The 10000-nt window shown below is 42.1% G+C and overlaps 2 protein-coding genes across 5 annotated transcripts in view; both read left to right on the top strand.

Annotated features, from left to right (window-relative positions):
• The window catches only part of LOC123499502, a 134073-nt gene that overhangs the window by 59442 nt on the left and 64631 nt on the right, over positions 1 to 10000 (top strand). The window lies entirely within an intron of this gene.
• The window catches only part of LOC123499503, a 24363-nt gene continuing 17568 nt past the window's right edge, over positions 3206 to 10000 (top strand). For all 3 annotated transcript variants that reach the window (XM_045247554.1, XM_045247556.1, XM_045247555.1), the window contains exon 1: positions 3206 to 3794. The gene's annotated coding sequence lies outside the window, so the exon portion shown is untranslated. The remainder of the gene's footprint in view (positions 3795 to 10000) is intronic.

Here is a 10000-nt window from a genome sequence, read left to right as displayed (position 1 = left end):
AATTAAGAGCATCGGGTGTCCGTTGTGTTATTTTAAATATCTCACTGCCCACCTTAATTGTTATCACAGGAACGAAGCAGGACAAAATGAGTACCTGGCTTGGATAAATGGTAATAAAAACCCGAGACCTACCAAGTTAGTAAATAAGGTCTAGTGTAGGCGATATTCTGTTCTTAACCTTATTTGTTTACTTACCTCACTTTTACCTTGACTTTTATTACGACGATGAAGAAAAAATTACGTAGAGGAAAAAACAATATACGTGGAGAATGGATGGTGAGGAAAAAAACAATACTTTCCTCGTTAATGAAGAACGCCAGACATACTCAGTGTTGCTCTCTTATCTTGCCAGCTTGCCTTACTTACTTCTTAATTTCACGACGAGAACGAACCAAAACAAAAGAATAAATACTGGAAAAACGGATAATGAAGAAATTCAATACCTGTTTCCTTAATTAAGACCGCTGGTGCCTGTGTTGTAATATACTTCCTTACCTACCTGACTTTCACCTTCATTACTCGAGAACCAACGCAACAGGAAGAAAATGATAATAAAAAAATAATTACCTCGTTGATGAATTCTTCGATAATCTAGAGCGGGAGAACACTTTCTTACCTTGCTTACCTGAGTGGCATCTTGATTGTTTATTCCAGGAACGAGTTAATCTTGATAAACACGTGTGAAAAATAGATGATTAAAGAAAAAAATTAAAAACTGCTTCATTAATCCAGAGGTCAAGGTCTAGATGATGTTGTCTTGCTTACCTACCTTGGATTCACGACAAGAATAGAAGTGTGTTGTGTTATATGCTTACCTTACCTTCATTATACCTTCAGTTACCTTGATTTCACAACAAGTGGGAAGCAAAACAAAGATGAGCAGCTGGAAAGAATGCATAATGAGAAAAAGAAATACTTAATAACTGATTCGTTTCATCCACAGCTTGAGTGTGCTGTGCTGCATATGTATCTCAAATAGTTATATGGACAGTTGAGTAGTGAGGTGGTGGACAAATCTCAGGTTGACCAGGAATACTTTTATTATCTTAATATTGCGACAAAAAAAAAAAAAAACTCTCCGATGACTTATTTGTCGAAACGTTAGAGTAATAAAAGTATTTTTGGATGAACCTGAGATTTATCCACCACCTTCACTACTCATATCTATCTTACTTACCTTATTTTCACCTTCATTTCGCGACAAGAATGGAGCAAAGAAGAAAGAAAAAGTGAATATGTTGGAGGAGTAGATAATGAAGGAAAATATTGAAAGACTTCCTCAATAGTCCACAGCTTGAGGAGTGTGGTGTGTCCTTGTCTTGCCTCCTTGACTTTACCGCGAGAATGAAGCTGAAGTGACAGATGAGTACCTGGAAAGGAAGAGGTAATGCAGGAGAGGAGTATTGAGTAGCTGCCTCGGTAATTAAAAGCTTCGTGAGAGTGCTGTGCTTCAAACTCACTTTACATCTTGATTTCAGTAAGAAAGAAATAAAAAATAAAAACTAAAAACGAATGCATTGGAAGAAAAAAAAATGATGAGAAAAAAGATAAATAAGAAAACTAACGCCTTTCTCACTAATTAGCACGAGTAGGTGTAGGTGGGGATGATGTACTTACCTAATTCACTATGCTTACCTAACTCAAACAAGGATGAACATAAGGTACAAGAATAAATGATGAGAGGGGAAAAACATCCTAATACTTGCGTTCATTAATTAAGACTCTTGTATCAGGTGTGTGTCATGTTACATACTTCACTTAATTACATCTCACCTCCACCTTCGCCTTGACCTCACCGTCCCAGCTAACGCGGTACGAAGAGAGGAGGAACAAATAATGGAAAGAAATAATAAAGTGTGTGTGCCCCTTAATGTTGTGGCGGTGCTGGCCATTAGTTTCCTTCAGGGCGGGTTGGCGCGAGTCCCTGGAGGCCCCGACGTCTTACATTTGTTTACCCATAGGCGCCAGGGACGGAGGGAGGAGGGACAGGAAGGCAGGGTTAGGAGGGAAGGGAGGTGGGGGAAGGGAATGACGGGGAGAAATGGGAGCAGAAGGAGGGGAGGAGAGATGGAAGGATCGGATGAGGAAGGAGGTGGGCTGGACTAGGGAAAATATGTAGGGAAGGAAGGGGAAAGAAATCAAAGGAGAAAAATTATGAAGAGAGAGGTGTACGTGTAGAAGACGTTAGGAAGGCAGTGATAGAGGAGGAGAAGAAGGAAGAGGAGGAAGAGGAGGAGAAGGAGAAGGAGAAGGAGAAGGAGATAAGGTAATGGAAAAAAATGGTGTGGAGAGGGACGATGGTAGATTGGGAACTAAAAAGCGTGAAGAGAAAGAGTGAGGATAGGAGAGGAGAAATATTATCTTAAAAAGTAAGGGGAGAAGGAGGCGACGGAACAGAGAAGCAGGAAGAGGAGAAGGAGGAGGAAGAATAGTAAAAGGTAGGGGTAATGGACGATGGTGGATGGAAAAGTAGGAGAGAGAAAGAGGGAATGAAGGTAGGGGAGGGGAGGGGAGGGGAAGGGATATGATGGCGGTATAGAGGGTTCAAGGATCAATGGAAGCATGAGGGAACACGAGGCCTGGTCGAGAAGGAGAAACTTTAGAAAACACTAGTGCGTCCTCTAGCCAACCGACCTTTTCCTTCAGACAGGCGGACGTACTGCCAATCTCGACATGCTGATTGAAAAGAAGTTTTTTGCCTTTCCGATCCTGACCGAATGTTACTCTTTCAACCTGGGATTATTTAACTAAAGGTGAAGTTTTTTGATTTGGTGGAGATATTATGAGTTTTTGACGATGAAATGTTGTATGTTTGCCTTTTTCCCCTTTCTCTTCCATGTGTGTGTGTGTGTGTGTGTGTGTGTGTGTGTGTGTGTGTGTGTGTGTGTGTGTGTGTGTGTGTGTGTGTGTTAGGGTCCTGCGTGAGGAGAGACCGCCCATCTCACGCTCGGGACCCAGACAAAGTATTACTACGCAGTTAATTACTTTCACTCACTGCGTCATCCCGCGGCGTTCTCAGGAAGGTAACAGGTGTGCGGCGAGGACCACCACTCATGGTATCACACTGCTACTAGAATCACCACTTAATTATGTGCGAGCAATGCTGGTGAACAGATGAATAACGGTGAAAATGTTTCGCGAGATTGGCGGCATCTGGCAGGTGGGGCGGGCGGTGGTGGCAGCGGGGCAAGGGTGGAGAGGCTCCTTCGCTCCTCCTCCACCAGTATGTAGAGTAGTGGTGTGGTGGGAGGTTGCCAGCCCCTGCCTCCCTGCAATGCCCTGATCCAGAGTCTGTTTAGTCCGCCAGCTTCGTCACCGCTCTCCGGCATCTACCTATACTCCCTCACACGCCAGACACACCAAGGGCTGCTTCCTCCCTCAGATCAGAACTCTGGAGATCCTCGCCGACACCTGGGATCGCCGGGTTGTTGATGTTTTAGAGGCTCTAGGCGGATCTTAACGAAGGAGGAGGCAAGGCGGCAAGGAGGTGTACTGGCGAGTAATGGGCCTCATGCGCTAGTCCCTCCGCCTCCGCCATCACGTTCAGCAGGCAGACCCTCGCTTGCATGTTGCAGCATCAGGAGTAGAAAACGCAGGAGGAGGAGAAGGAGGAAGAGAAGAGGCCGGAACAAAGAAGCAAGAACGCGGCCTACCACAGCTACCACTGCCATCAATCTCACTGCTTCAACCTCCACGACCACACGCCACTCAGATCACCACTACTACTACCACCGTCACCACCACAGCAGCCACAGCCAACGTCTTCGTCAGCGTCAGTCTCAACACATATTCAGGTGAGGCCCAGTGTGTCTTGTTTCAGTGTGTTCCTTAACCCTCTATTTTGCAGGTCGTTAGTGGCTTAGGGACTTAGTGGCGCCCAGGGAGGAGAGACGTGACGGAGATGACCATAGGGCTCTTGATTGATTGCACTCTGTCACCTCTAATCAACATAGAATGTTTGTTGCCTCTCTATTAAGGCAATCAGTCAGTAGTGTCATACTAATCAAAATTTATTGAGGACTCGGTAATAAAATGACCATTGACCAATCATAGCATGGGAAATTTGATTAGTAGCTCGTAAACGGTCTACGGTAATACAAACTCATATTTCATGTGGATGAAAAAGAAATGTTAAAAGCCTTCCATACATTTTTTTTATTTATTCATCTATTGTTATTCATTCAGGCTCTCTTCAGTTGTGCTTGAAAACCAAAAATGTCCAAGGTACCATATTTCACTATAAGGAGAAGACAGTTTAATTTTTTTTTTCCAATCTTGTATATATAGTGATTGGATTTTCCTTTGCAGTTATTCATGATTGAGTTACCTGTATACAATATTGCAATATGTCACATGTATGGACCCTATAAATTCGACTACAAGAGAACTTATTCATGATAAAATTTTGTTGCTGTTGGGTATCCATTATTATTATTGTTATTGTTCTACAAAAAAGTCTCCGGTGTGAGATAGCCACATTTCATTACTTTGTCCACCACGCGAGACTATCTATTAATTGCGCATTATATTTATTTCTTAATTTCTTTATTTGATTTGATGTTACAGAATCTTTTTATCTAGTATTGAATTTACAGGACAAACTCTACGGTACCAGATAACCATATTTCACTATTCACTCATCCTACAAAGAAGTGTTCAAAACTCAACATTTTTCTTACTCATCACGTTATTTCAACACTGAAAAGTCTGTGGCAATAGACAGACATATTATAATACCAACCAGACAACGAAAGGATTATTATTTCAGAGGATTTATGGATTTTTATTGAAGTTTTTTTATCTTTCTTTTACCAAGGAGAAAAAGCTTACATCATTAAGACAGCCACATTTCACTACCACACAAACGGAAGCATTAGTGTCTTCATACATTTTATACTCTTATTTTGTTGTGTCTGTTCGCTCAAGTTTTCTTTATTCATCTTTGCGGACAACTTGCTCACACTGACATTTCTCGTGACATTTACAACAGAAAAAAAAGAGACAAGCAGCAACAGCGTCTGTCTGTTCTGCTTTGCTTGCCTCGACAGCACAGCACGAATCAATGAGGTTACGTAATGTTGTCTGTATCTTGAAATTAAAACTGTATGTTATGAAAGTTATGGGAGCTGGTTTGGGTGGAAAGAGGGAAGTCAAAAAGTAAAAGAAGGAGCGGAAGGAGAAACAGGTTATTATGATCATAAGTGTAATAACCGCACTATATATTATCTATTAGGTTAAAATGTTTGCAAGGATGTGTGTGCCTGCTTGCGTGTGTGTATGTGTGCGCGGGTGTGGGAGGGGTGGGAAAGGGCTCCTATAACGCCAGACTCCTCATGAATAATTTCCTACGCCTTGGCTGGGGAACGTGTTGTCATTAGAAACCAGACTGTTCGGCCCGTTTCCCCTCTTGATTACAGGGATGGTGGGCAAGATGTGTGTGTGTGTGTGTGTGTGTGTGTGTGTGTGTGTGTGTGTGTGTTTGCGTGCGTGGGGACGTGTTGCATGCATGTGTGCGTGCGAGAGTGCGTGCATACGTCTCTGTGCGTGTGTGTGAAGACATGACAAGGAATGTAATCTTGAATAATAAAAACTAAGAGTAGTAATTATGTTGATGGTCCCTCTGTTGTTGTTAATACTGCTACCGCTACTACCTCTGCTGTTATTACTAATGCTACTACAATCGCTACTACTACTACTACTACTACTACTACTACTACTACTACTACTACTACTACTACTACTACTACTACTACTACTACTACTACTACTACTGCTGCTACTACTACTACTGGTACTACTGCTGCCACCACTGCTACTGCTACTGCTGCTGCTGCTACTGCTGCTACTGCTGCTGCTGCTGCTACTACTGCTTTTGCACTGCTACTGCTGCTGCTGCTGCAACTGCTGCTGTTGCTGATGCTACTGTTGCTGCTACTGTTGCTTTGCTACTACTGCTGCTGCTGCTGCTGCTGCTGCTGCTGTAATTGTTGCTCTTGCTGGTGCCATTGCTGCTGCTGCTGTTCACGTCACCGGTGCACCACAACCACCACCACTGCTGCTGCCACCACCACCACTGCTGCTGCTGCTGCTGCTGCTGCTGCTGCTGCTGCTGCTGCTGCTGCTGCTGCTGCTGCTGCTGCTGCTGCTGCTGCTGCTGCTGCACTGCTGCTGCTGCTGCTGCTGCTGCTGCTGCTGCTGCTGCTGCTGCTGCTGCTGCTTCTGCTGCTGCTGCTGCTGCTGCTGCTACTACTACTACTACTACTACTACTACTACTACTACTACTACTGGTTTTTTCTTCTTCTTCTTCTTCTTCTTCTACAAACAACGAACACCATAACAACAATAACTGTGACAACAAACAAAAACAATATCAATATTATCACCAACAACAACAATTACCACTATGTACTACTACTACTACTACTACTACTACTACTACTACTACTACTACTACTACTACTACTACTACTACTACTACTATTTCCACGATGATAATAATGATAGTAATGATAATAATAATAATAATAATAATAATAATAATAATAATAATGATAATAATGATAATAGTAATAACAATGATAATAATAATAAAAATGAGCAGTAGCAATAGTAATAATAATACCAACCAACAAGGCATTAGACTTCTCCAAAATATGTCCATTATTTTTACTCATGTCAACATTCTTATGAAAAAAGAGATGAGTCAAACATTTATACTCCATCCAACTCCTTCCTTCCTTCCTTCCTTCCTTCCTTCCTTCCTTCCTTCCTGTCGTCCTTCCCTCCCGCCCACTCCTCCCACGCGTCCTCTCCTCTTCTCTACGACCCGTTTTTCCTCTCGGCCTCTCATAAAAAAGGAAATTATCACGACGCACGTTGTTGATAGAGTTTCCTTTTTTTTTTTTTTTATGGTGTCTTGGCTTGTGTGTAGGAGAGAGAGAGAAAGAGAGACAGAGAGAGAGAGAGAGAGAGAGAGAGAGAGAGTTATCATTTCACGTCTTTTTTTCTCTCTTTTATCTCTCTGCTACTTTGTAAGAGGATACACTTTATTATCACCTTCTTCCTCTTATGTATCCTTTTTTCTTTGCCCTCCTCCTCCTCCTCCTCCTCATCATCATCATCATCATCATCATCATCATATCATCATCATCCTCATCCTCTTTGTTTTCTTTTCCTCTCTCTTTTTCTCTCTGGTTTTTCTTCCTTTCTTCTCCTGTTTGTGTATGTATTTCTGTCTTACCTCGATTTCCTCCTTTGCTTCCTTACTTGTTTTTATATTCATTGCTATTGTTCTTGTTTTTTTTGTATATGTGTCTTTCTTTTACATCATCATTATCGCCTTGGCCATTATCATCGCCAATTTCTTCATCATTATCATCACTATCTACATTATCGTCATCATCATCATCATCATCATCGTCATCACAATCACCTGCTCATCTTGGCTTCTCTTGCTTTGTCTTGTCTTGTCTTGTCTTGTTTTGTCCTGTCCTGTCCTCCTGCTTGTCCTCCTCCTCCTCCTCGTCCTCGTCCTCCTCCTTCTCCTCCTTCTCATCCTCATCCTCCTCATCCTTATCATCATTATCATCATCATTCCTCTTCATCTTCATTATTTTCATCATCATCGCATTATTATCAGCATATAACTACTATCACTACTACTACTACTACTACTACTACTACTACTACTACTACTACTACTACTACTACTACTACTACTACTACGACTACTCCTGTTGTTATTCTTATTATTGCTTGGAGTATCAGCATGAGTAGCAGCAGCAGCACATGACCCAACGCACCGTAAGCCACGTTAATGAGCCTTCCATCTGTCATTGTTCGAGGTTAGTTATGATTATTAAAATGAACATGAGGTAGTAAAGATTAGGAAATGCGCAGTTATTTTTATTTTCATTACTTTTAGTTCCAGAGAGAGAGAGAGAGAGAGAGAGAGAGAGAGAGAGAGAGAGATGTTTTTGTTTTTCTGTCGTTTATAAATACACACATCATTATAATAGTGTGTGTGTGTGTGTGTGTGTGTGTGTGTGTGTGTGTGTGTGTGTGTGTGTGTGTGTGTGTGTGTGGGTTTGTGTGTGTGTGTCTGCGCGAACGTAAGGGTTATTCAGTATCATGAAGGGTTTTCCTCCTCCCCTCTCATAGAAACTTTCCTCTTCCTCTAACTCCTTTTGTCCTTTGTTCTCTACCTTAACCTCCTCCTCCTCCTCCTCCTTCTCCTCCTCCTCCTCCTCCTCCTCCTCCTCCTCCTCCTCCTCCTCTTCCTCCTCCTCCTCTTCCTCCTCGTTCGTCCTCCTCCTATTCCTCCTCCTACACCTCCTCCTCCTCCTCCTCCTCCTTCTTCTCCTCCTTGTTCGTCCTCCTCCTATTCCTCCTCCTATTCCTCCTTCTCCTCCTCCTCCTCCTCGTCCTCCTTTGTGTTCCTTTGCATTCCTGTGTTGACGCGGTTACCAAGTCCAGAGTTATATAACCTTTGCCGTAGAAAAACCACAGTTGTTTTAGTTTTTTTTTTGTTTGTTTTTTTGTCAGCTGATGGTTTGTTTAGAATCGGATGTGAGTGTCCCTTTGAAGTGGAGGGGACGCCGTGATTTGTTATTTTGTGTGTTTGTCCTTGTGTTTGAGTGACTTGCTCGTGTTTGCTGTTCAGTTATGAGCTTTTTGAGGGGGTTTGTATATCATCACGTGTTACATTTTATTGTATTACGAGATCATGTGTGTTTTTTTATTTATTTTTATTTTTAGTCTTTAGATATGAATTTTATTGTGTAACGGGTAAGGGAGGAGGAGGAGGAGGAGGAGGAGGAGGAGGTAAAAGTCATGGGTGATTACTCATTTGATATTCATGGTGGGTCATTCCCGGAGGTGCTGGTGTTTTTTGTTTTTTTTTCCTCTCTTCCCTTGCTGTTTTATTGCTGCTTTTTTTTTATTGGTTTTATTGGTTTCCTCCTTCCTGTGCCTGTGTCTCGTTCCTATTTCCCTTTATTTTATGTCTTCTATCTTCTTCCCTCTTATATTTCTCGTCTTTTAGTCCCATTCTTCATGTTTCTCTCCATTATTTCATCTTTCACTCATTTACGTCATGTTTATTCCCATTTTTCTTTTCATCTTAGTCATATCACTATTTTTTTTTCACTCCGCCCTTAATCCTCACCTTTACCTCTAATCCTCTTGTTTCCTCTCTTTGGTTACTGCTTTCCTACTTTCCTGTTCCTTCCCTCCTATATTTCTCGTCCTTTAGTCCTATTCTTTTTTTCCACTCAGCCATAATCCTCACCTTTTACCTCTAATCCTCTTGTTTCCTCCCTTTGGCTACTGCTTTCCTACTTTCCTGTTACTTGTCTCTGATATTTCTCGTGCTTTAGTCCTATTCTTCATGTTTCTCTGCATTATTTCATCTTTCACTCATGTTTATTTCCATTTTTCTTCTCATCTTGTCATATCACTCTCTTTTTTTACTCAGCTATAATCCTCGCCTTTTACTCCTATTCCTCTTGTTTCCTCTTTGGTTACTGCTTTCTTTCTCACTTTCCTGTTACCTCCTCCTTTTCTCTTTCTTTGTTTCCTCCTGGTGCCTAACCTTTCATGCCAACCTTCACTCTTTCCTCCGTCTCCCCTTCACCTTTTCTTTCAGGCCTTTCACTTTTTCCTTACCTCTTTCACTTGTGCCTCCCTCTGCGCCTCTAATCCGTCATCCTCTTCTTCTTCCTCCTCCTCCTCTCTCCTCTAGCACTCCACCTCCTGCTTTCTACTTCTTCCTCCTTCTTCGTACCTGCCACCCTGCTCTTTCACTTTCTTGGCCGCGTCAGGTGTTCGGCTCTACAGGTAAATTGGAGATTTTTTTACTGCCAGGTTATTCAGATTCTCAAAAATAGCAAGGGTGTAATGTCTGTGTGTGTGTGTGTGTGTGTGTGGGGGAGGGGTGTTGCGTGTTAATGGTAGTGCGCTGTAGTGTAATATTGTGTGTGTGTGTGTTTTTTTTTTCTT

Source organism: Portunus trituberculatus, chromosome 50, assembly GCF_017591435.1.
Source record: "Portunus trituberculatus isolate SZX2019 chromosome 50, ASM1759143v1, whole genome shotgun sequence".
Classification (NCBI taxonomy): Eukaryota; Metazoa; Arthropoda; class Malacostraca; order Decapoda; family Portunidae; genus Portunus; species Portunus trituberculatus.
Note: the sequence above shows the minus strand (reverse complement) of the source record. Positions and strands in the feature narration are given on the sequence as shown.